The sequence below is a fragment of the Cucumis melo genome, chromosome 2 (genome assembly GCF_025177605.1).
Source record: "Cucumis melo cultivar AY chromosome 2, USDA_Cmelo_AY_1.0, whole genome shotgun sequence".
In the NCBI taxonomy this organism is placed as follows: domain Eukaryota; kingdom Viridiplantae; phylum Streptophyta; class Magnoliopsida; order Cucurbitales; family Cucurbitaceae; genus Cucumis; species Cucumis melo.
The window spans coordinates 4,025,706-4,051,855 of record NC_066858.1 but is presented as its reverse complement, the minus strand read 5'-3'; positions in this window follow the sequence as shown (position 1 = coordinate 4,051,855).

The following is a 26,150-nucleotide window of genomic DNA, read 5'->3' as shown; positions in this document are numbered from 1 at the left end:
ATTTATATATATATGGATAAAATATTTGGGTTTCCTTTTAATCTCTAGGAGAGAATAAGAATATATAATTGATATTTATTTGTTGCATATAGTACATCTATGCATATTATACTTAAAGCTAAACAATACATCTTCAAGATTTGATAGTCTTGATCGATAGTCTTGATATACTTTACTATTTTTGTAAATTTATCAAAGAGAAGTTTAGTAAATTGGAAAGGTATATGTTGTAATCGATATCATATCAAGAGAGATTGACTATAAGAATAATATATGATATGCATATATAGAAAAGTTAGATAAGAATAATATATGATATGCAAGAGAGATTGACTTCTGCGGGTAGATATATAGAAAATTTGTCTACTTTTTCTTCTCAATCATATTACACACACATTCGTGTAATTGATATATATGCAACAATGAACCTGAAGTTCATTGATCCAAATATAATTTTATTTGACATGAGAGCCATTTTGGGTTAATAATGAAATTAATGTATGATTGGAAATATACATTGACATTCATTGAAGAACTAGAAGATTCTTTCATGTAATAAATTGTCAAGGGGTCTCTTGTTCTCAAGAGGTTAATTATCAAACTCTCACTAGTGAAAATTGAAATTGAAACTCTCATGCTTTTGGGAAAAGATTCATGGTTTATTAGTTCTTGTTGGCGCATCCTATCGATGACCATAGATATACTTATTATTTTGATTTAAGAATGTTAGTGAGTTTGCATCCCAAACATTTGATAATTGATTGAGATAAGTGAACGAACATATTGTAGTATATGTTTGAATAGAAAAGCTTTTAAATTTGTATAAGATCATGTTTAAGATGATGAAACAATTAAATCCCGGATGGATGATATATTTACTATGCAATTTGCTAGTTCTCATTGATGAGACAATTTTTTTTTCAACATTAGAGGGAGAAATTAAGAAAATGTTGGAAAAATAAATTGAATGAAATACATAAATATTGTCTCATTTTGATCATCATATAGATTTACTTTGAACTAGAAGTTTAAAAGATATCTCATTTGGAATAAAATGATATCAAATCAAATGTAGATGCATTTACAGAACATTTATAATTGTAAGAAAGTGACCGAGTTATAGTGGTTACAAAGTTACCATCTAAGAATGATATCCTAGTGCAACAAGTTGTCAAAACTACACGCTTGAAGAGTGATAGGCAAATGTGAGTTCCAAAGAGAAAGATCCTTGAAGGAGAAATAATTAATTAATGATCAGTTAAGAATATGGATATTCTAGAAGAAATCCTGAATATGAGTACTCATAAGAATCTTAAAGTAAAAAAGGATAGTAAGGAGATATCGATAAAATTATATGTCATGACAAGAAATGGAACCATACTTAAATATCTTGACAACATTTTTGCATATAATGGCTCACGATATTATTTATGAAAATAAGAAATATGTACTTAGACATACTGAACAATGTCGCGACAACACAAAAATGATTGACTTATGTGAAAAGAAACAATCCAATCAAAATAAACTTAAGTTTCAAATCGTGAGAACTAGTTAGACATTTAGAGAATGCCGAACATGTAGAATACAAGTAAAGTATCTGTAAGAAAAACAAATAGAAAGTGGGACAAATTTTATAATAATTATCGCAAAGAACTGGTATTGGTTATATGAGAGATACATATTCTCCTATGGTGGATACAAACAATATCATGAGATATCTAACATATCTTAGTGTGTATGCAAAGCTTAACATACACCTTGTGGATGTAGTCATTATACATTTATATAAATTTATTAATAATTCTATCCATGAAGGATTAAAGGTTATAAAATCATATGATTCGATAATAAGAGAATTATAAAATATTCCAGACAAATATCATCTCTTATTACATTTTTGTTGATACGAGGGTATAAAAATAACCCCTATTTGTCTAATTTGATGATTTGAGTAGAAACTCCTGAAGAGATTTCAAAAATAATAGAATTCTCTAAAAAGAATTTGAGATTATATGTTTTGTCTTAACTTGAATTGGACTAGTTATATCATTAAACTTTCCTAGGGTGGTTCATTCACTTGGCCATGTGAAAAAAAAATTATATCATCTGGTATCAGAAAGATAATGAAGAACTTGAGGTCTTGAAGAACCATAATTTTGAGAAATAATTGCACTTATATCTTTACTAGTTTATCCACTACCTGTTGTAATATCTTTAGTAATTTTGTTACATAAAAATAATTTTTCTCCTAAAATATTGAAGTAGAATTAAACTATGTATGTTTAATTTAAGAATTATTTGCTGATTGTAATTTATTTTATTCTAATAGATCTAATTATGATCTAGTTGATTATGAAGATGCATGTTATTTATCTAACCCAAGCGAGCTAGATCTTACATGAGTTACTTAGTATATATAGAAAATTTGTTATATTATGGTAGCTTATGAAGTAGATTAGAACAACTACTTTAAATCATGTAGCGATATTGATGATGTACAAAACTAGCCAATAGTGTTCTTATGTGAAGATAAAGCATCAAATGATGACAACAATATTCAACAAAATTCTTCAAAAGACAACTTGATAGACTTATTTACAAAGACAATTACCAACTCCGACATTTGAAAAGTTTAAGCACAACATTGAAATGTGACAACTCGGAGAATTCAAGTGATGTACTCATGAGGGGAGTAAAAAATACTGCATTCTTTCTTGACTATGGTTTTTCCCATTGGATCTTCCTAGCAATGTTTTTAATGTGATAATTATTAAAGTATATAAAATGATATACTCTTTTTCCTTCGCTAAGATTTTTTCCACCGAGTTTTTTCCTAGTAAGGTTTTAATGTGACATTTATTTTATATAATATGAACATCTAAAGGGGGAGTGTTATGAATATTCTACATTAAAGTCAAATATTATTAGATGTCCATAACTTCCTTAGGTTATAAATTCATCCAATAACCTTACCATCAATTTTCATAACTTTCTTGTTCCCTATTTATGTTTGGTTTTATAACTATTATTCTTACAACCTTATAAATAGATGTTGTAGAGATCATTTGTATACACTTGTGTTCAATTGTCTTATCTTATTCCTCTCTTCTCTATTATCTTCTCTTTGGTTGTTCCATTATTATATATATATATATATATATATATATATATATATATATATATATATATATTTATTTATTTATTTATTTATTTATTGAGATCATGAGTTATATTTCAATTTGTTTTCATATTGATTTCTTAATTTGCTACTGTCATTTAATTTCCTTTGAAGTAAGCAAATAGAAATGTGAGGAAGAGTAAACCATTTCAATAAAGTGTCTTTGTGGTTCTTAACTTCAAAGCTATTTATCTCTATATAGGTTATAAGGTAAGGGTGTGTGAGTTTGGGTCCATTTTGGGGACTATTTAGACAGAGTTGGTGCAATTATTTGCTCTCATATATCTTGTTTTTGTGAGCTTTAATTATACAAAAACATCCCTCAACTTTGGAGTAATTTTCAATAATGTCCTCAAACTTTGAAACTTTTTATTTTTTATCCAACAACTTTGAATTCTAAAGATACCAATCAACCTTGCAGTTCATCCCATTTTTTCTTTTATTAAAAGGATATAAATTGATTTAAAATCGATTATGTAATCGATAGATAAGTAATATGGTATAAATAATAGAGAATCAACGTATAGATTTATGTGATTCTAATTTACTAACTGTAGTGCTTCAGGTTTAGGATTTAAATTAGTATTCGACACTTAATGGCCTCGACACTCCTTCTATGACCTGGCAACTTTATCCTTATTTGTTTTGAAGGCTTTTAAGAGAGAAAGCTGTTCTAACAAACCAACATGAGTACTTTCAACATGCTTTGTTCTCACTCACATGCATCTAAATAAATTTAGCATGCTTAACTTTAAAGTTCTTATGATTGAATTTTTAAAAATGAAGGTACATCTTGTTGGTATATGTAGTAATTTTCAATTCTTTTAAGTATTTCTTAACCATATCTCATGTTTTTTAGGATTCCTCTCTTTCATATGTAACCTCCCTCTTAAACTCGAGGTATGATACTAATAGTTTGTCGGCTACAATAACCATTAGCAAATGGAAAACCAATTATTATTAAAGACACCAATTTTTAATATTATTAATACAAATCATCAAAGGCTCCATATGCATGCTTAGTCATGTGAAGCACCAAATATTAGATTTAAGGCATTCTAACAATAAACTTTCACACATCATTGGTCTCGCCGATTTACATAAATAACATTATTGTAAAAGATATCACACGTGTCTTTCAATTTTTTTCATCAACCAACACGTCACCTTTCATCATATTTTAATAAAAAAAACCCTAGAAAGATACTTTTTAAAAGTTAAAAAAAAAACATAATTGAAACCCACACACTGGAGTTGTTGAGGGTATTTTGTGTAATTTAATGCTTTGTATGATTGTGGCAGAAATGGGACAGTCAATTATTTATCTTCTAAACCCAATAGCATGAGTAAAGTCCACAATATAAAGCCAAAACTAGAAAAACCCATTTTTGTATTTCTTCACATTTCACTTCTTTTTAACTACAAATCATTTCCCACTCCTAAGCACAAACACCAAAACAACAGCACCCTTTTCACTTTCTCTCTCTCTCTCTCTCTCTCTCTCTCTCTCTCTCTATTCTTATGGCTACTTGTAGAAACTCTTCAAGCTTGAGCTTTTCAGACCAATGGCTTCTTGCAACCATTGCTCTTATAATCTTTGGATTCTTGGCTTATGCTGTGTACGATGCCGCTGTTGCCTCGGCATCAGAGGTATTTCAAAGGCTCGTCGTTGTTTCGCCGTTGCTTTTGGTTGTTGCCGTTCACTGGCTATCACTCGGTCGCGACGGAGGATATAACAACAACCATTCAGCTGTGGGATTCCCATGGGGAGTTGGATTTCTTCTGCTTTTGCTTCTGTTTCCTTGGAGTGTTGCCATTTTGCTGCTCCTACTTTATTTCTTCTTTCTTACTAATTGAATTTTCCCTATATAATTCATATGTAAGTTCTCAAGTAAATTACTTTTATTTAGGTTAAAATACCATTTTGGTGGTCTGTTCGATTTTAATCTTAGTAATTAAAAAAAAAAAAATCAAAAAATAATATTTTTCCATGTAAGGAACTATAATATTTTCAAATTTCATAGTAAAAAAAATTAATAAACAACAAAGGAAAAAAAGAATTTAAGATTTATATTTTAAAAAAATATAGACTAAAATTAGACAAAAATTACAAAGGGGGTGCATTATGAGTATAACTTTGTTTCTGTCTATGTTTTAACTTGTAGGATGCCATTGTCAGTGCATTTCTGACATGTTTTGGTTTCTTTTATATTGTATATTTGGAAAAGTTCCAATTACCATAATTATCATAATGTTATGGTTACCATTGTAAATTTCTAATGGAAGAACTTTATATTTAAGAAAAACTACTCAAACCCAATGTGTGTGTATTCTTTTGTGCTATTTCAGGTACAATAGTAAAGTTTTTAGAATCGGGTTGTTTGTTAAATTAGTGATGGATTTAAAAATTTTTCTTTTTCTTTTTTCTTTTAAAGTTTTATTTAGTAAGATTAACCTATATGTATATATATAAGTAATTTTAAGGGTTTGTAAAAATTATAAATAAGTAACTAATAATTATGTACATTATATTTGTCTTCTACGAGAATGCTACAAAAAATATTATCTATCTTACTATTTCTTTTTCAATATATATTCATTTAAGACCAAATCTTTTTTTTTTTTTTTTTTTTTTTTTTTTTTTTTTTTTTAATTATGGATGAACTTTAACTTTATATATATATATATATATATATATATATATATATATATATATATATATATATATATATATATATATATATATATATATATATATATATAAACTCAAACCCATGCATCTTTTTAATCTTTTTATGTTAAAAATTCAGGAAAACTTTAAGTGCTAGTAACAGTTAGATATCAAGAATGTTTGTTAGTGATGGATCTATAATATTTTTTTGGGAAGATTTGACTTAAAATTTAGTAAAAGTAATTTACAAGTAATTACAATGAGTACAAGAGATCTATAAGTAATCTAACCACTAAGAAAATTAGATATTGTGTGATGTATGTTTAATTTATAAATTATCCTTATTAAGATAAAGAACACCATTTCAAAAGAAAATAAAAAAGGATTGGTACTCGTTTTATTGAAGTAATTATTTAGTCCATTCAAAATGGGTAACGATTTAATTAATTGCTCGATTAGGTAATAATCTTTAATTTTTGTAATTTAAAATTGTTAATAATTTAGTGTTGATGTTATAATTTTTTCTTAAGGAGTAATTTGAGGTTTTCATTATGTAAAGCAATAAATTGTTTATAAACCAAACTCAAAAACTAAGAAGAAAGCAATATGAATTCCTTTTTAAGACAAACCAAAGACCAAAGTATTCTAAGTTTGTATACACTAATTTATTAAATATTAAATATCAACACTTTATTTTTGGTAATTTTAATCGATAGGGATTGGATTAAAATTTTCAATGATTTAAAAATTAAATAATTACCTAATAAAAGTTTTGAGATTAAATGATGATGCCAATTAATTAAAATATTATTGTTGATCTCTAAGTATATCTAATTGGTTAAGAGGTGTTTTCAAATATATTAAATAAATCAAAATATTTACAAAATCTATTACAAAATTCTAAATTCTACCGATTGTAGATCTTGACAAATAATATTAATAGATTATTTCTATCTATATCTATCATCGATAAGATTCAAAATTTTGTCATATTTTGTAAATATTTTTAACAATTTTTTCATTTATGACAATATGTTATTATATAGTTTAGTATATATTCATCACTACACGTTCGACTATTAAAAGTTTAGACATTTATGTTATAAACGAAAAGATTAGAAGTTGGAGAAAAACAAATAAAATTGGAACTACAAAATAAAAAAAATAATAGGGACCAAGTGATGAAGGGGTGCTGTTACCCTTTTCCAAACAAAATTAATAGTAAAAGCTAATTAAAGAGAATGGTGTGCATAAGTTTGTGTATACTCATGTCACTCTTAATGCTTTATATATATATAAATTGATTGCAACTCTTTGCACGTTCTAATCAACTTTTTCCTCATCCATAGCAACAATTAATCCGAAACATATGTAATTATTAACATTAGAATCTAGGACAGTTAAACTAATATGTAGGTTTGATAATTCAAATCTTTAATATTTTGATCGAAGATATATTTAAATTAATTGAACTCAGTTCATGCAATTAAAATAAATAAAATGAAATTCATCTAACCATTTACAATAACATGCAATATTGATTATAAGTTATGTTTACTAATCGTAATCAAAACTGGGTAATCATGATGGATTTTGGTTGATGTATCTATATTGTAAGTGACGAGTCTCTCAATTATTGCAAATGCAATTGAATTGCTTTTGATACATTTACTTGGACCTTTGGAAAATGTAATTTGATTGTTATTAAGGATATTTTGTACCTCTAATATCATTATGTTCTTGTCCGTCAACGTTACTGTTACCCTTTAGAGTCAATTGATAATCGATATCTGTAACGATGTTAATATTTTACCATATTTATAATTTTCCTACTTTGACAACCAACATTGTACCTCTATAATGTCTCAGTTTTAAACCTACATTAAAGTTTCAGTTTTGTTATAGTGATAACAATATTTGTAATAGTACACGATAAATATAGTAGTATACCCAAGGGAAAAATTGGAACATCGTTCAAAAGTATACGGGAAAAAGCTAGTGGATCCCACGTAACTTTCAATATGCAATCAGACTCTAGAACCCTTGACTCCACAATTGGATTGTGTTCGTTGATTACAGAATTGATTGTGAGTCCCACCGTTTATCACGATCATAAAACACAAGTAAACAACAAAAAATGAATCAAATAGGGAACTATTTTTTTTTTTTTTTCAGATTATCATTGACCGATATTACACTTTCAGAAAAATAAACATGGCGTACCGTTGTTTTTTGTAGTTTGGTTAGATATTTTTATTAAATCATTCACGTTGTTATAAAATTTTTACAAATTTCTTTTGTGATATATTTTCTTTAATAGAGTCTAGATCATTATCTTTCTCATTAGATACATTTAATTAAATTTAAAATTACTTTTTTTGAGTATAAAAGTTGTAAGAATGGATTTAAGTGAAAGATTGTATCAATCATCGTTGAGTTAAACTCACGATGATAATAATAATAAGATTCTACAAAAATTGAATATTCAAACAACATTACCAAATTATTATTTGATTAATTAAAAAAAGTGAGCATTGTATCTAACCTTTATTTTACTATTTCCATGCACATGGTAACCATTTAAACCTTAATTGCCCATAAAATTAGTTGATATATTGTTCTTTTTTCTATTAAGAAAAAAAAAAAAAAAGAGTCTCATGCATATGAAAATAATATTAATTATTACAATAATGGAAACCTAATATTAACTCAATCATAACTCTGTGTGGGATCCCACTTTTATCTTTCGGCCATTTGTCAGCCCAAAAATAAATAAATTAATAACTTTATCTAAAAGCTTATTGTAAGCATATTATAATTAATTTTGATTGAAGTTCATTCTCTCCATGTAATCATCAAATAATATACAAGTACAACTTCCAAGTTATGTAATCATAAATAATTTTATTGGTTAATATATTATTTTAGTTTCTATATTTTTAAATTTATTCAACTCTAATTAATATTTATAATTTCAACAAATCTTGAGTTTAGTTTTCGGAAGTTATATTTGATCGAAAATATTTATATATTTTTGATGCCAAAATTTACCTAGAAAACATACTTGACCTTCACATTTGATACCAACAATAAATTTGTTTGAAGGAGAGAAGAACATGATTTGTAAAAGCGAGAAAACTTGCATTCTAATATGGCGCTTTACGACCATGCACACTCCATTTAACATAATACTCAAGTAAGAGTGGAAACTAGGGAATTAGAGAGTAAGATTCAAATTTAACACATATGAATTTGTAGCGACATGTTCATAGAGGAGCTTAACACTTAGTTGTTCCACTAGGGTTTTTTAGGGTCGCCACAAAATAATTAGATAACTGTTAAGTCGAGGGGCATGCTTAAATTTATGTTTTGCTAGGGCCAACCTCAATCTTGGGGGTTGAGGTCAAACATCTTCCCTTTAGGCACATTTTGATCATAGGACAATGCTTTTCGCCGAGCATATGCGGGATATGTCCTATTAGCTATTTTATTAAGACCGTCCTCGACCTTAGGCTAAACGCATAAATTTGTGCTTTGGCATGAACTTATCATCTTTCCTTAAGCCCATTATGCTTAGGGTGCTACTTTTAGTTTAAATTTTGTTATTTTCTCAACCTTGCTTTAGCTCTCGTTTTTTTTGCTAATTATAAAAAATCACCCATAAATAATAAATATACTAACTATACAACAAAATGCAATAGAGGAATATATTTTAAAATTTAGTGCGAAAATACTAATAAATTACAATTTTTAATCAAAAATAAATTAGCAAGATACTAAACTTAAAGATTTATTAAGTGTATGAATTAAAAGTGAACAAATTAAAAAAAAAACAAATAATATTTTAACCAAATTTATATTAGTCAAAACAGATAGATTTGTATATTTAAATTCTAAGCGATAGGTATCGACTTTAATTTATATGGATTTTGCATGGTACTTTGTTGTTTGTATTTAATCTTCAACTTAAAAGGAAGTTTCATGAATGACCTACCACGACCGTTAAAATCTATATTTAAAATTTTTGACAGTTTTTTTACAATCATTGTGTTGCTTGTAAATGTATGACTATCTATGATAGATTGAAAAACTGTTACAAAAATATTTTCATATGACAAAAAATAAATGTTACATATCTACTATTATTGACAAATAATAAATGTCATTATTTTATATTTAACATTATTGTATTGGTAGTTTTTTTAGTATAACAAATGTGTAGAATGAAGGATAAAAAATCTCAATTCAAAGATAGAAAGTAATGCCAAATACGATGTAGCTAAAGCAACTATCAACCCAAAAATTTAAATTGATATCTATGAATTAAAATAGATTTAATTTTATGAATACTTAACAACTTCCCTTCACTTGTAATTTTATAAATTTGTAGTAAACTTCAATAAGTAAAATCAGTAGTAATTGGAGATTGTACGATGATGACACATAAATGATAATATTATTGGAGTTTAAACACATGATTTTTATTTTATCAAATATTTGATGTAACCATATTATTGAAATTATGGATTGAGTGAAGAAGAAGTGCGCAAAATACATTAATTGGTTCTTTTTCTTTTTCTTTTTATTTTTGCAATAATTTTTGCTAACTTTATAAACTAATTTTTAATTTTCTTTTAGAATTTTTGAAATCTATCTTACATCTTTAAAAGACTTTTCTTAAATAAAGGCATGAAAACTATGTTAGAAAAAAAAATCAATGCATATTTTAATATCATCAACCCTTATGAGCATTATTCATTAAATCCACCTCACAAAATTTGATATCAAAATCCAATCATTTGGTATGAATTGATCAAACACACATTAGATCTCTCTCTTGTTTGTAAAAAATTAAAGGGCATGTACTTGTTAAAAAAAAGAGAAAATTACAAAAATACACCCCTGAAATATGATTAATAGTCATGATTAGATCCTTAAACTTTCAAAAGTAACCATTGGACTATCGTAAGCCTATAGTAATTGTAATTGCACCCATAAATTATGAAAATTAAATTCTCATACTTATAAAATTAAAATAATTTATACAATCATGTAAGTTTAAAGGTCAAATTTTAAAATTTAGATATGTTTGAGAGCTTAATTTTTTATTTTCAAAATTAAAGGTTATAATTGCAGCTGCTAGATGATTTAGGGCGATTTTTGTAATTTGTCCAAAAATATAATTAAAAAGAAAATTAAAGGGCATAGTTGGTGTTGGTCCCCTTTTGATTCTTATTTCCCTCTTTTGGCCATTAACCATTTTTTCCCAATGATATCAAAAGTGCTACACATGTGAGCATATTAGTTAATTTGACAAACATAACTAATTACTTTCATAACTCAAATTGTACTTTCCAAGTGCTTCTTATCATTTTTTTTTCTTATGAAACTTTTCCTTTAAAATTTGCTTTTCAATCATTCATGATTTCATATGCATTCTATCATTATTAATTTTTCTTCTAGTTACCATCTTTCTATTTTTGATTTCTTTTTGTTTTTGCTCTCTTGTTATACTCTAAATTAATTACTACCAGTCGATTCCAACTTCTTACTTAATTCATATTTGATTGGGGCATTTTTTTTATATGACAATAATTATGTTATTGAGTCAAATATTAATCAAGGTCTAGGCTTAAAAGAGACAAAGAGACACTAAAATTAGAAATATAATCATCAAGCTTGGTCTGACTGTCCTAGTCGCCTTTGATTACCTTGACATCTTCTTCAATGGCATTGTCATCAATGAACAAGCCTAAATGCATAGCAAACGAGAGGTCATAAATAGTCAAGTTCTATCATAGATAAAGGTACTGAAATTTTTAATTTCATTTTTTCTTACTAAAGAATCCATCCATGATTTAAGTGTCGAAGTGTGGAGAACATGAATAGATCACAATAGTACAATTGTTTATAACACGAATATTTTGATTTTCTAACACAATTTTGACATGATTCACACATCTAAAAATTATAAAAATGATGAAGACAATATAGTGATATATATTTTTATTTGTTTTTTTTAATTTTTCTTTAAAAATAAACAAAAAGAGAAAATCGTCCTTCCATTTCCAACCAATCTTTTTTATTTTAAATGGTTTTTTAAAATTGCTAATATGTTTTGAACCTAAAAGATCATCGTCATTATTATTATTTTTTATCAATTTACACACATATAAATTGCTCCTCTTGTGAAGTCTAATTATCATTTTTCCCGAAATACATTTTTAGTTGGGTTTTTTCTAAAAATATAACGAATCGGTAAAATTTTTACACTATATAGGACAATTTTGAAAACGGAAAAAACCAACACGCCTACAATGTGAGATACAAAAATTATCCAAGTTAACACGTGCGTGATTAATTGGTCCCATACGCGCATGCATAATCTTTTAAACAATCGTGTACTACAATCTAAGCGATGGTTTATATCATGCTAAACGATTGTCCATTGTTTACCATAACTCTACACGATCGTTGTAGATATATTACAAGGATAAACGATTGTGCAGTGAAATAATATACTTTTAATGATCGTGTTGACCATGGTCAACGATCATGTTGATCATGGTAAACTATAGTGTTGGTTATGGTAAGCATCGTGTAGTTCTATGTAAATGATCGTTAAAAACTTCAAATCAAACGATCATGTTGACCATGCTAAACGATCGTATTAACTATGATAGACGATCGTTTAATAAACGATTGTTTAGATCATGCTAGCATGATCGTATAGTTTGTTTTAAATGATAGAAAAAATGTTTTAAATTTAAACGATCGTGTTGACAATGGTAAACGATCGTTTAGATTGTGTCAAAATAATATTTAAACGATATTGATATTCTCAAATATGAGAAAGATGAAGTAGTTTCATAGAATCTTGTCAAAAATGGTAAAAATGAAATGGGAGATTTAAACAGAAAAATAAATTGTTTAAAAACAGAAGAAAGAGAATCTGAAAGAGGAGATGAAGATACCTGTAAGAGAAATGAATACATCACAAAGAATAAGAAGAAAGAGAAGTGACAAATCGTCCTCAATATTTAAGGAAAAATTCAAAAATTATGAAAACATTTTACTTACTTTATGGACTTTTACCTTTTGTTATACGGACCGTTAATATTTTTGGATTTTATTATATTTATATAAATTATCATCTTTAGTTTTAATGTTTCAATTTACCCTTATAGATTTAGCTTTCATATTTCACAATCACTTTCACTGTTTTTTCTTTTAATTTATACATATACTATTAATTTTATTGTAGTTTGAATAATCAAAATGGAGAAATATTAGAAAAGAAATGGAATATGATTATCATCTCGACGTAGTAAAAGTAACGGTAACGCTATGATAAATATTTCATAAAAATTCATTAAAATATTTGTCAACATATCTTACTATAAGAATTAGAATATTCTCGATTATCATGATAGTATTTGAGACAAATTCATATATAACAAATCTACAAAATCAACTATTTTCGACATCGGTTAAATCATGTTCTCGAGTAAAATTAGATTTTCATTGATAAGTTCAAGTGGCATAAAAGAGTAATCGAAAGCACGTATACAAAACACTTATATTAGCAAACATGTGTTAGCCAACATATCTTGCTAATCTGCTAGCAACTAGAACGTGTTTGACTCGAATCATTTCCACCTCTTATGATGCTAAAATATAATAATAGATTGTTTTAAATAAAGCAAGGAAATTTATGGATGAGCAATCATCATAAAACAAGATAATATCCTGCATATATAATAGATTCCTTTTTTCTCCATAACTTTGCTTGACCAACTACACATTTATTCTTCTATCTTCTATCAATCATCACATTTTTTCTCTTCCTTCCTATCCCCACCCTAAGGTTAGCCTTTGATTTTTTTTCTTTTTATTGCCATTTCTTTTTCATTAAGAAAATCCTCACTCTTTAGTTGATGACACAATTTGGACCCCTCACCCTATAAAGGCTGCAATTAAGAACTAAAAACCTATTTACTTAGGTAAAATAATATATATGAAATTAGTGGTAGAAATACATCTCTCAATGTACACGAGATAAACTAAAAATCAAGAAAAGATAAAATAAAATAAGATATCGATCCTAATCTCAGATTTATATAAAAGTTTCTTTTCAAAATTACAAATTTAATGTTGTTGTCGTAGAAATGTTAGATATGTTTTTTCTTATCATATAAAATTATAAAGATAAATTAATTGAAATTTGATCCACTAAAAATCTCATCATATACTTTTTAAATCACAATAAAAGAGGTTAGTTTCAAAATTTGAATAGGCAAAAGGCTACTCTGTCACAAAAATTTTCTTTACATAGGGAGGACCATTTTCTCCTCTATAATTTGTAACCAATAATTAAACCTAATTATTAAACACCCACTTATGACTTTTTATTTCTTTGTTTATTTGTGATGTTGGTTATTGTTTTTTTTAATAACAATGAAAATATTAAAGTAGAATCAAATTGGGATTATATTTTTTTCATTAATTATTTATGACTCATGTGAGAGCCCTCTTCCAGCCCTTTTCAGATTTAGTGGAGCATATACATTTCTCATGCTACAAAAAGGACATATAACCTTGATTTTTCATAACCCTAATAATTGAAGAAGTTGAAAAATTGTATAAGTTTCTAATTAACTTTATCATAATTTTTTTATTTAATATATATTAAACTTCCTAACAGTAGGTTCAACCAACATTCATCGGTGTATATTCATTTTATTTATGAGTGTTTGAGTTAGTTTATCTGCACCTCGACTAATCCAATGAGATAACTTAGTTTGACTCTATAATATTTGGATGTCAAAATCGTTTATGGATCTTAAATCTTAGGTAGATGACTACCATAAATTTAATTCATGACCTTTTAACCCTTTTGTTAAGATCATTCTCTAAGCCTACGTAATATTAAAGCCAATTCATATGATTGATCAATGTTCATAGTTTCCCATACTTTCTCATTTGAACATTTTTTTCTTCTAGAAATAAAAGGTAATTTTAATTAATTTTAATTTTTTCTCTGAAAATGGGGATATTCTGACGTTTTTCTAAAGAGTCGGGATACAAGGTGTCAGGAGATAGTCTCCCTCAACGCCGCAAGGTGAGCGTTGGCCGTCTCATTCTTTGCCCATGTCGCCTGAAAATGTCAGGAGTTGTGAGGCCACTTCTGACACCATTAAGAACACATTGGGAACAAACTCCCGACATGCATATGCAAGACGTCAAGGAAAAGAAAACAATTAATTAATTATTGTGTTTTGTCCGATGTCATGCATGTACACGTCGAGAGTTGTGTGGCTATTTTTGAAGTGTTACGAATGGCGTTGGGAATGCCCTCGCCTTCTTCCGCCAGTCATCGTTCCCTACTGTTGTCGCTTCATTCAGGTAAGGGTTTAGGCTTTTTCTTTTTTTCTTTTTATCTTGGTTTAAGTTTTTTTTTTTTTTTTTTTTTTTTTTTTGTAAATTTAGGGTTGGTTTTACTTGATTTTGTTTGATTTAGGCAAAATGATTTTGTTTATTTATTTATTTATTTAGGTTAGGGTTGATCTTTATCTTCGTAGATTTAGGAAAAATAATTGTAGATTTAGGTTAGGTTTTTTACCTGAAATGATTTTTTCCTGAAATGACTTTGCCCTAAAATATTGACATATTTAGGTTAGGAGAATTAATTGATGAATGGTGAATTGATGAATGTTGTTGTTATTGTTGTTATGTTGTTGGTTTAAGTTAAGAATTAATTTCCCTACAATCGTTATAGATATAAAAGCCTTAATGTGGAGAAACTTTTTTCTCTCCATTATACCTTTGAGTTTAGTTCTATGTTCCAAATGACTCTTTGGTTTCATGGTAAATTCATTTTAATTTTATTTTTTTTGTAATATATATAATTATAAAACAAACACCTCTTCCACTACCTTTTGAATTAATTATACTTAAGGTTAATGGAATTAAAATATGTAGGATGTGAAGAGTTAGAATGCAATTTATTTTTCATTTACATTTTAAAAATTAGTTACAAATTAAATATCTTATTAATTCTAATTAACAGTACAAATTTAAAGACTTGAAAGTTGAAAAGTTTTTGTTAACATTTTTTTCTACTATATAAAAAGTTTTCTTGTTTTTTCCTACCAATATTGTTATTGAGAGATTTGGATCCATCCAATGGATTGTGTAATGGGACAAGATTGATATGTCGATTCTTTAGCAAAAATATTATACATGCTGAAATAGCAATGGGTGATCATGCAGGAAAACAAGTTTTTCTTCCATGAATACCGTTAAGCCTGCCAAATGGCAATGGATATTCATTCAAGTTCAAGAGAAAACAATTCCCCATTCATTTATGCTTTGCAATGACAATTAACAAAGCACAAGGACTAACAATTCCTAATGTTGGAGTATATCTTCCTGAAAAATGTGTTTTCTCATGGACAACTTTATATGTTGCACTATTTAGAGGAATTTTAATGAAAATAACGAAAGTTTGGATCAAATCCATAGGTGACAATAAGTTACCTTCAAATTGTACAAAAAGTTTGGATCAAGCTCATGGTTGACAATAAGTTACCTTCAAATTGTACAACAAAATATTATTTATAAAGAAATCATTTTTTGATATATGCAAGTCTTACATTTAAATTATTATATTTTAATTTAGTTATTGTAACTTCTTCCTATGTACATCTAATTCTATTAGATTTTGAATTTCGTACCTTTAAATTTAGCACAACCTAAACATATACATGCAATATTTACTATCATCTAAAGCTACACATTATACGTGCCATGCACGTGTCTTTTACTAGTGATATTAAAAGTGCTAAATTATATCATAAAGTTATTTTTTTAATTCTTTCCCAATTACTTTTTAAATAATCAACTTCACACATAGTAGTTTTTCTATAGAATAAAATTAATCTAAATATTTGGAATAAATTTATATTATGTTACCAAACACCAAGATTAAAAAAAAAAAAGAAAAAAGCTTTTGACCCTCCAAAAATTACTCCAAACACCAAAAACTTCAATTGTGTAAAAAAAGAATAATTTTGATATCGTCCTTTGAATAAGTATTGCTTTTAAATGTATCGCGCAAGCCAGAACTTGGGCTAAGATTCAAAACTCAAATTCAACAATTGATGACACTTAGCATTTTCCTGCATCCTCTGCGACGTCCTAACTATGACATCCTTGCTTGTGTTAAAATCTTCTAAGAGTAAAAGTTGCCCCCATAAACTATTACATGTCTTTTGGCATGCAGAGTAATTGCTTCAAGTTAAGCACGCCTAAATATGAAATTCTTATGATTGAGTAGTCGAAAAGGAATATGCGCCTTGTTGGTATAAGTAGTAACTTTCAATTTTTTTAAAGTTTTTCTTAACCATACTTTCTTGTCCTTTGAATCAGTCTCAAACAAACGTGATATTGATTCATTCATGTCCCCCTTCTGAACTCGGAGTATTACATGCCCACCATCTTCCGCTTGATTTGTCTCTGGAACCACATCTTACTATGAGGGGTTCTTTTTTGATACTGTTTGTGACATCCCAAGCTCAGGATTCAGATATACTTTAGAACTTGAATTTGACAGCTGGTGGCCTCGACATTCCTCTTTGCATCCTCAACAACCTGACTTCGTCATCCTTACTTGTCTTAAAGGGTTCTAAGTGTGACATATGTCTCCTACAAACCAATACAAGTTCTTCCAACATGCTTCGTCCTCAGGCACATGCATCCTAGAAAATTTTTCAGGAGATCACACAATGTAACTATGAAGTTCCTATGATTAAGCTACCAAAAAAGGTGGTGCACCTTATTGGTATATAGGGTAGTAAGTTTCAATTCTTTTAAGCCTTTTTTAGTCATACTTTTATGTCCTTAGAATCTCTCCCTTTCCGATGTAATATCTCGGTTCATTTATGTTCCCCTCCTACTAAATGTATTTAGGGTGAGACCTGAATTGCTAAAATGTAGATATGCATCTTTATTTTAGGAATGCACACATGTATGAGGAAAATTGGACTACTAAAAGGAATTAAAATATAATTGCCAAAGGTATATAGGGATCTAGTTTTATATGATCTTAACGATTTAAGGTATATACCATTGACCATATGGTTAAATGCTCAAACTGACACTATTATATATTGTTGAACTATAAAAAAATTGTAGATCGAACTTAGCTTAATCGTTGACATGGTCTTTTTTAATTTCTAGGAAGTTGACATTTTAATCTCTATCTGACGTTTATTATAGTAATTAAAAAGAGGACTATTAAAAAGAAAATTAAGATTTGTCTTCAAAATGAAAAGGTAAGGAATAATTTGGATCTCTATTCCCACGTAATATTTGTCAATCTTGTGTAATATTATTGAATAATTAACTTAATCAAATTATAGAATTACAGAATAAATAAACTCTCAATAATACAAACAAAGAAAATAAGCTAGAAAGGAAAACATTAATTCGGTTATAAACCCTTAATTTTCTTTAACACATTTCCTCAAACTCAAGGTGGTAAAAACAACTTAAAATTTGTACACGTGGGCAAAAGCTACTCAATAATAGAAATTGAAGCAAACTCCTGAATCAAATCACAACATGTTTAAGTTCGAAACAAAGGCTCACGAAGAGCTAGAACACTCAGAACTTGTAGGTTATGTTGGAAACAAGAACTCACGAAATTTTTTGGACTTGAAATAGAGACCTACGTAAAGGTCTACCTATAAATTTTGGAGTTAAAACAAAGATCTACGTAAAAGATATGAAACTCATGAAGATCTCAAACACAAAGAACTTCTCAATTGGAGATATATAACCAACGAAGAACTAAAACACAAATAACTTATGGGTTGGAGAGAGTACCTATGAAGAACTAAAATACAGAGAACAAAATCAACTTAGCAGTGAACCAAATTGAATGGAGTTGGAAAATAAAGATAAAACTGTTAGAAATGACATGTGGGCTTTCGCCAATTAGCAAAGCTGAGCTACATTGTCCCACATTGATAGTTTTTGAAGTGGTAAATGGGTATATATACCTAAGTAATCAAAGGGAAATTCAAACCGTGTTGGTGGTGATAGCATAACGGTGTCACCCACACGTGCGTTGCCACCTCCGTTCGGTTGGACAGTCGGTTTTAGGTTACTGTGCTTACATGAAAGAAAAATGATGTAATTTTTATCACCCATACTTTTTGGTGAATTTACTTTTTGATCCCTTCCATGCACCATTCATTATCAAGTCTCTACAGATGGACACATATCACACTCCTACGCAGTCTTTGGCTGTTCAATTCTATCGTTCAATGTGCGTCCGTCTGTTTCGTCCTTACCTCTCAACCTTACTATTCTGACTATCACTCTCAGCTTTATCATCTCAAACTTGGTTCTCTATAAATTGGAGTCGTTTCATTTGGGATCAACACACAAAAAATCATTCTTACTCTCTCTTCTTCCTTCTCTACGTTCTCTACTCTTTATACTTTCAAGTTATGAGCTTACAATTTTGTTTTTATTTCCTTGTTTCATCGAGTGTATGTCTAAACTGGAAAGATATGTTAACCATGGGGAGCAATCAGCTACATGATTAGCACTACGGTCGATCAAAATTATTTTCAGGGCAGTGGTTTGTCACGACACAACAAGTTACTATTGTTTGACATTTTGACGTATATTTTCTAACAGTTTGAAAGCAAATCTTTATAATGTCGATCAAGACCTCCAAAAAAGTTCTACTAGATATGCCCAAGCTTGAGCCACTTGATGGAATAAACTACCGTCGATGGTCCCAAAAACTGTTGATCTTCTTTGAGCAACTCGAAGTTGATTATGTCCTTACCACCGATCCACCATATGATCCTCCAGCAACCACTCTAGCACCTTCTGATCCAGAATCATTCATAGGACATTCTGTCATTGCCGCTAGGTATACACAACCGAACTTGAGAAGTATACAAAGGACAACAAGACAGTTTAGGGGCATTTGTTGAACCACATGTTAGACCCAATGTTCGACCTGTTCATGGCTTAAAAATCTGCGAAGGATATCTGGAGCACCCTGGAGTCTCACTATGATGGAGATGATGCAAGATAGAAAAAATACGTTGTTGGAAAGTGGCTGCAGTTCCAGATGACATACGTTAAGCCAGTTGTGGAACATATACATGAGTACGAAAATCTGGTGGCAAATGTTCTATTTGAAGGCATGAAGATTGTGAATTACTCAAACTAAACGTTTTGCTTGAGAAATTTCCTCCCTTATGGAATGACTACCAAAATCACCTGAATCACAAGAAGAAGGATTTGAAGCTTCAGGAACTGATCAACCACATACTCATAGAAGAAGCCAATAAACTGAATTATAAGCTAGCCTCTACAAATTTAAATTTAGGTAATGCTAACTTAGTTGTATCTTTTGTTGTTAACAGAGACATGTCTAAGCAGGATAAAAGGCATAATGGGAAAACCTCAGAAAAGTGACAATTCAAGGCTCTTGGGGGAAAAATCAAGAAGAAGAAGCTAATCTGTTATGTCTGAAAAAAGGAAGGACATAATCTTACCAATGCAGTAAAAGGAAAGGGAGACCAAACCAGAAACCTGCACCTCAAGCCAATCTCGTAGAACAAGACGATGACGTCATAGCAACTAATGTGGAGGTCAACCTAATAGAAACAAGACTGATTGGATTTTCTATAATTGAGCCTCAAGACACTTGTTCATTTTGATTTGTGATCAATCTTACTTACCAGTAAACACGATGCAATGTATGCAGGTTTTGGACAAACATGGTGTTTTGTCCTCTCCAGGTTTAAACAAGGATTTTGATTTATGGAGATAAAATCTTGCATACTTTACTTGGTATGGATAACATTTTTCTTTTTTTGGCAGAAAAAGGTACCCGGAGACGAAAAAGTATGCTTTAATTATTTTTTTAAATACTTAATCCATTGGTAAATAGTTTTTAAAACACATACCTGACTTACCTTCTTGGGTCATTGGGTCATTGTTTTTTCTAGGCTCTCGAGAAGTTTGGAATTATTTGCACTGAAGATCTTATCCATGAGATTATGACAGCACTACAACAAATAGAACATTGAATTTTGAGCAAAGTAAACCCTGGCAAAACTCATTGAACTCTTGTTATTTTCCATCATTTTTCTTGTTGAAGTTGACACTTGAACCGTTAATATTTGTCTGCATTTGGAAAAAAGATCTTTGTAATACGTAAATTTTGGTTGTAAAGTAGATCTTGTTTCTTGGTAACTATGCCTATCTCCACTTGTTGAGCATGCATGTTTAGATGCTTTATGAATGACACCTTGTGATGGAAAATTTTCATTGATGGTGCCAGCTTTAAAAGATTTGCATTTCTATCTTTCACCAAGTGAATTATTATGGTTTTTTTTCTTCTTATTCACCAAGTTTATTCAAACATGAGAAAAGAGTTTACTTAGAAAATAGTGAAACAGGATCCAATAGGGTTTTGTACTAAGTCTAATTTTCATGAATACTAATTCATTTATTTTGCATGTTTACAGATTGATACACGAAAATCATACTCATAGGCCAAGTTAGACAAGGTGTGGGTTGAGTTAGCTGATTTTTTGGGTTCGTACATATGATTGCGACTTATTTGTGATTCTGAAGCAGGAAAATTTTGTTGTGGTTGTCATTCTGAAACTTTATGTATATAGATAATATATGTGAATTTTTTGAATTGTTCATATGAATGGGAGGTTGATTGGTCTACTTTTGAGATTAGATTTATTATAGATAGATATACTTGTGCGCTAAGTTGGTTAATTAGAGGATGCTGAGTTGAATTCTTGGCAATCTGATGGAATTATTTATATTGGTCTTCTAAATAATCAACAATATTCATATATATGTAAAATTTTGGAAATGATTTGGTGAAAGGTTTTATATATAATTTTTTATTTGAACAAACCTTATATACTTGATACCTATAAACTGTCAAGTATAATTTCACTTGACGTGTAAAACATGTCAAAAATAAAACCCTATTATTCTTGACACATGATTATTTGACGCATAAACATTGTCAAGTATAATTCCATAATTGGCGTATTTTAAATGTCAAGTATAATTATACTTGATACTTCGAAACTGTAAAAAATAAACCCCTTATTCTTGACACTGGATTAGTTGACGTATAAAAACTGTCAAGTATAAGTATATACTTGACGCCTTTTCAATGTCAAGTATAATTATACTTGACACGTAAAAACTGTCAAGTAAACCTTCCTTATTCTTGACACTGGATTAGTTGACACATTGAAAAGCGTCAAGTAAACCAATACTTGACAGTTAAAAAGCGTCAACTAACCACAGTTTTGTAGTAGTGAAGAAACCTTTCAAACCAATTGTGACTAGAAGTACCAAACTTTTAGAATTAATTCACTCTGATCTAGCTGATTTCAAAAACACTACAAGTAGAGGTTGTAAAAACTATTATATATCTTTTGTTGATGACTACTATAGATTTACGAAGATCTATCTGATAAAAACAAAAGATGAAGCTAATAGTACGTTTTTGAAATTTAAGACAAAAACTAAAAATTAGTTCAGTAAAAAGATAAAAAGATTAAGATCATATAGCGGTGGCGAGTACTCTGATAAAACTCTTAAGGAATTTTGTGGTTCAAATGGTATTATTCATAAATTTACTGTTCCTTACTTACTACAACAAAATTGCATAGCAGAATGAAGAAATAGAACTCTTAAAGAAATGATAAATGTCATGTTATTAAGTTCTGGTCTATCTGATAATATATGGGGGAAGCCATGTTGTTCATGTGTTTTGTTCTAAACAGGGTTCCCCACAGAAAACTAGATAAAATTCCCTACGAACTTTGGAAATAAAACCTTTAACTATATATTTATCATTTGTGGTTCAAGTGTTTTGTTCTATCCTACTTGAGTGTCTAGGGATGTTTGGTTAAGGTACTATTTCCTGCATTGAAGAAATCTACAGTAGGGTCTAAAACCTTTAACTGTATATTTATCATTTATGCTCAAAATATTGTTGCATATAGGTTTTATGTATTTAAATGATAAAACCATAAATGAATCTCGAGATTCAAAATTCTTTGAGCATGTGTTTTTGTTAAAACAATCTCTGTATGTTCCTTGCCTATATAGAAGTATGCATAATTCTAGAAATCCCTTAGTTGTTAGTGAAACACCTGACCTTGAAATTATTAATACTTCTAATGTAAGATGTGAATTAGAACCTAAAAGAAGTAAAAGACAGAGAACTGAGAAAAGTTTCGGTCAAGATTTCTTAAGCACCTTTATAGTGGAAAGGCGCAATGAAATTGACTGTAATTTCATGAATTTATTTTTAATAGATGAGGATCCTAACACTTATCAAGAGGCCTTAAACTCTGTAGAGTCAAGTATGTGGAAGGAGGCTATTAAGAGTGAACTGGATTCAGTGACCATGAATCAAACATGGGAATTAGTAGACCTTCCCAAAGGAAGTAAGCCAATTAAGTGTAAGTGGATCTTCAAAAGAAAAACAAGACCAAATGGGTCAATAGCAATGTATACTCAAAAGCAATGTATTGATTACTTTGACACATATTCCCCTGTAACTAAGATAACCATAATTAGGGTCTTGATTGCACTAGCTTCTATACAGAGTCCTCTTATTCACCAGATGGATGTAAAAACTGCTTTTCTAAATGGTGATTTAGAAGAGGAAATTTATAACACAACCAGAAGGGTTCAAAATTCCTGGCCAAGAAAATAAAGTGTGTAAACTTAAAAAAATATCTCTATGGTCTTAAGCATTCTCCTAAACAGTGGTTTGAAAAATTTAATAATACTTTGATAAACAATGGATTTAAAGTAAATTCCTCAGATACATGTGTTTATTCAAAGTTGTTTGGAGCTGATTGCATATTAATATGTTTATATATTGATGACATGTTAATATTTGGAACAAACATGGAATTGATAAATGATACCAAGTTGTTCCTATCGATCATTACACTTTGAGATGAAAGACCTAGAAGAAACGACATAATTTTTTGTGTTAAAATCAGGAAAAATAAAAACAGTTTGTCCCAGTGTCAATCTCATTACGTAGAGAAAATACTAAAGAAATTCGATTCCTTTGATGTTTCTCCAGTAAAAACTCCCTATGATGCTGGTAAACATCTTAAAAAGAATAAAGGAGATAGTGTGTCTCAACCTAAATATGCAAAGATCATAGGTAGTTTTATGTATTTAATGAACTACACTAGACCTAATATTGCATATGATGTTAGTAGATTGAGTAGATGTACACATAATCCTGATAGATATCACTGGGATGCTTTACGTCATTTGTTGAGATATCTTAAAGGGACAATAAATTACTATTTGTAGTTTAATCAATTTTCTGTCATATTAGAAGGATATTGTGATGCAAACTGGATTACAGGCAATGATGAGGTTAACTCTACTAGTGGTTATGTATTTTTGCTCGGGGCTGGAGCAATATCTTGAAAGTCTGTAAAACAGATGCATAGCTAGATCCACTTTAGAATATGAGTTTATAGCACTACAGTTAGCAGGATAAGAAGCTGAGTGGATTAAAAGCCTACTAAAAGATGTACCATTATGAGGGGGCATCTATGCCCGTGTCCGTACATTGTGATTCAATGGCTGTCATAGATACTGCTACGAACATCGTCTATAATGGCAAAATGTAACGACCCAACTCCTTATACTAAGTCGAAGCCATTACTAATTTAAAAGATAAATAAAATTTGTAAAGTTTGGATAAAAAATAAAACAAAACCTCAAAATTTTCATTTAAAAGCATAAACAAATATGATTAGAGATAAGTATAAAAATAAAATCCTAACACGGGCCCTATCTAATTTTAAAGAAATAAAATAACAAATAAAGAATAAACTAAAATGCAAACATTAAAGTCTGAACTATGACAAAAAGCGGAAGAAAAAGATTCCTATGGCTCGCCACGGTCACTTCTGGTCGCTCATCAGCTTGCCTTTGCCCTTAACTCTGCCCCTGCCTGAAAAATAAAAATGGAAAGAGTGAGTATAAAATTCTCAGTAAGGGAGCCACTACTAGTCCCGCTAGGTGCCTGTTAACTTCCTATTAGAGTCCTAAAAGTGGTACCCAAGAACTGACACATTCCCGAACACGTGCAACATGTGATCCCGGAGGAACATAACTGGTCTTCGGTGATCCCAAAGGAACGCCTAGGACAATCTAGTCTGTAGTGTACCCGAAGGAAACACTAAGATAATCGGGCTGCGAGCGATCCCGTCGAACCACTCGAATCATGTTTATGTCAATGCCAGACTGGCGGTCCCGTCGAACTAAGCAGTCCTAAAAAGGTGGTGATCTCGAAGAACACCCATGCAGGTACGACTCTAATAGAATAAGCTAACATACACCCTAACCATAACATGCACGTAACAAATCATCATCACATCATCAAGTCATATCATAACATCATGTCATCTCATATCATCATTCATTACCATGTCGTTATGCAATCTAGTTATCAATGTGCACAACAAAAAAATATATGCGACCTCTTGATTCCATTCGTAAGTCTAGTAGTAGAATCTCTTACCTGGAGATTTGCTCAAACGAGTTCTAACGGCAAAATCATGCTTTCCAAGCAGCGAAGTCCTAAATGGTTAGAAAACACAAATTTTCATAACTTAATCATCAAACGACCAAGGATCCAAGAATTCAGTTGAAGTAACTTACCCTAGATCAAGGTTGCCACGAATAAGCCCTTAACTGAAGAAATCCTACGCTCTAAAAATCAATTAGTCCAAGATGTCCCTTAAGAGAAATAATTTAATATAACCCCAAAATTAAATTATTTAAGATCCAAAAATTTCAAATCTTAGTTAGGTATTCCAAAACCCAATCAACTTACCAAAACAGGTGAAAATGACCGAAAACAGGCTGGTGGCTCAAAGACAAGTGAAGCGGCTAGGCGGCTTGGCTAGAAGCAGAAGGCAGCTCGGATAGGCGGCTGCGTGTGCAGGATAGCTCGAGCAGGCGGCTCACATGTGTAGAACGGCATGGCTACGGTGCAGGCGTGGGCGTGCGGGTCGGGTCGGCTTCACGCGACTATGGAGGCGTGCGGGTTGCTGGCGGCGAACGTGGCTCGGGTTTTCAGGTTTGGGTATGAGCGATGGCTGAAGCGGCTGGGGCTTGACGGCGACCTGCGCGATCGACGACTTGTCTTGTGGCAGTGAGCGACAGGTTGTGACA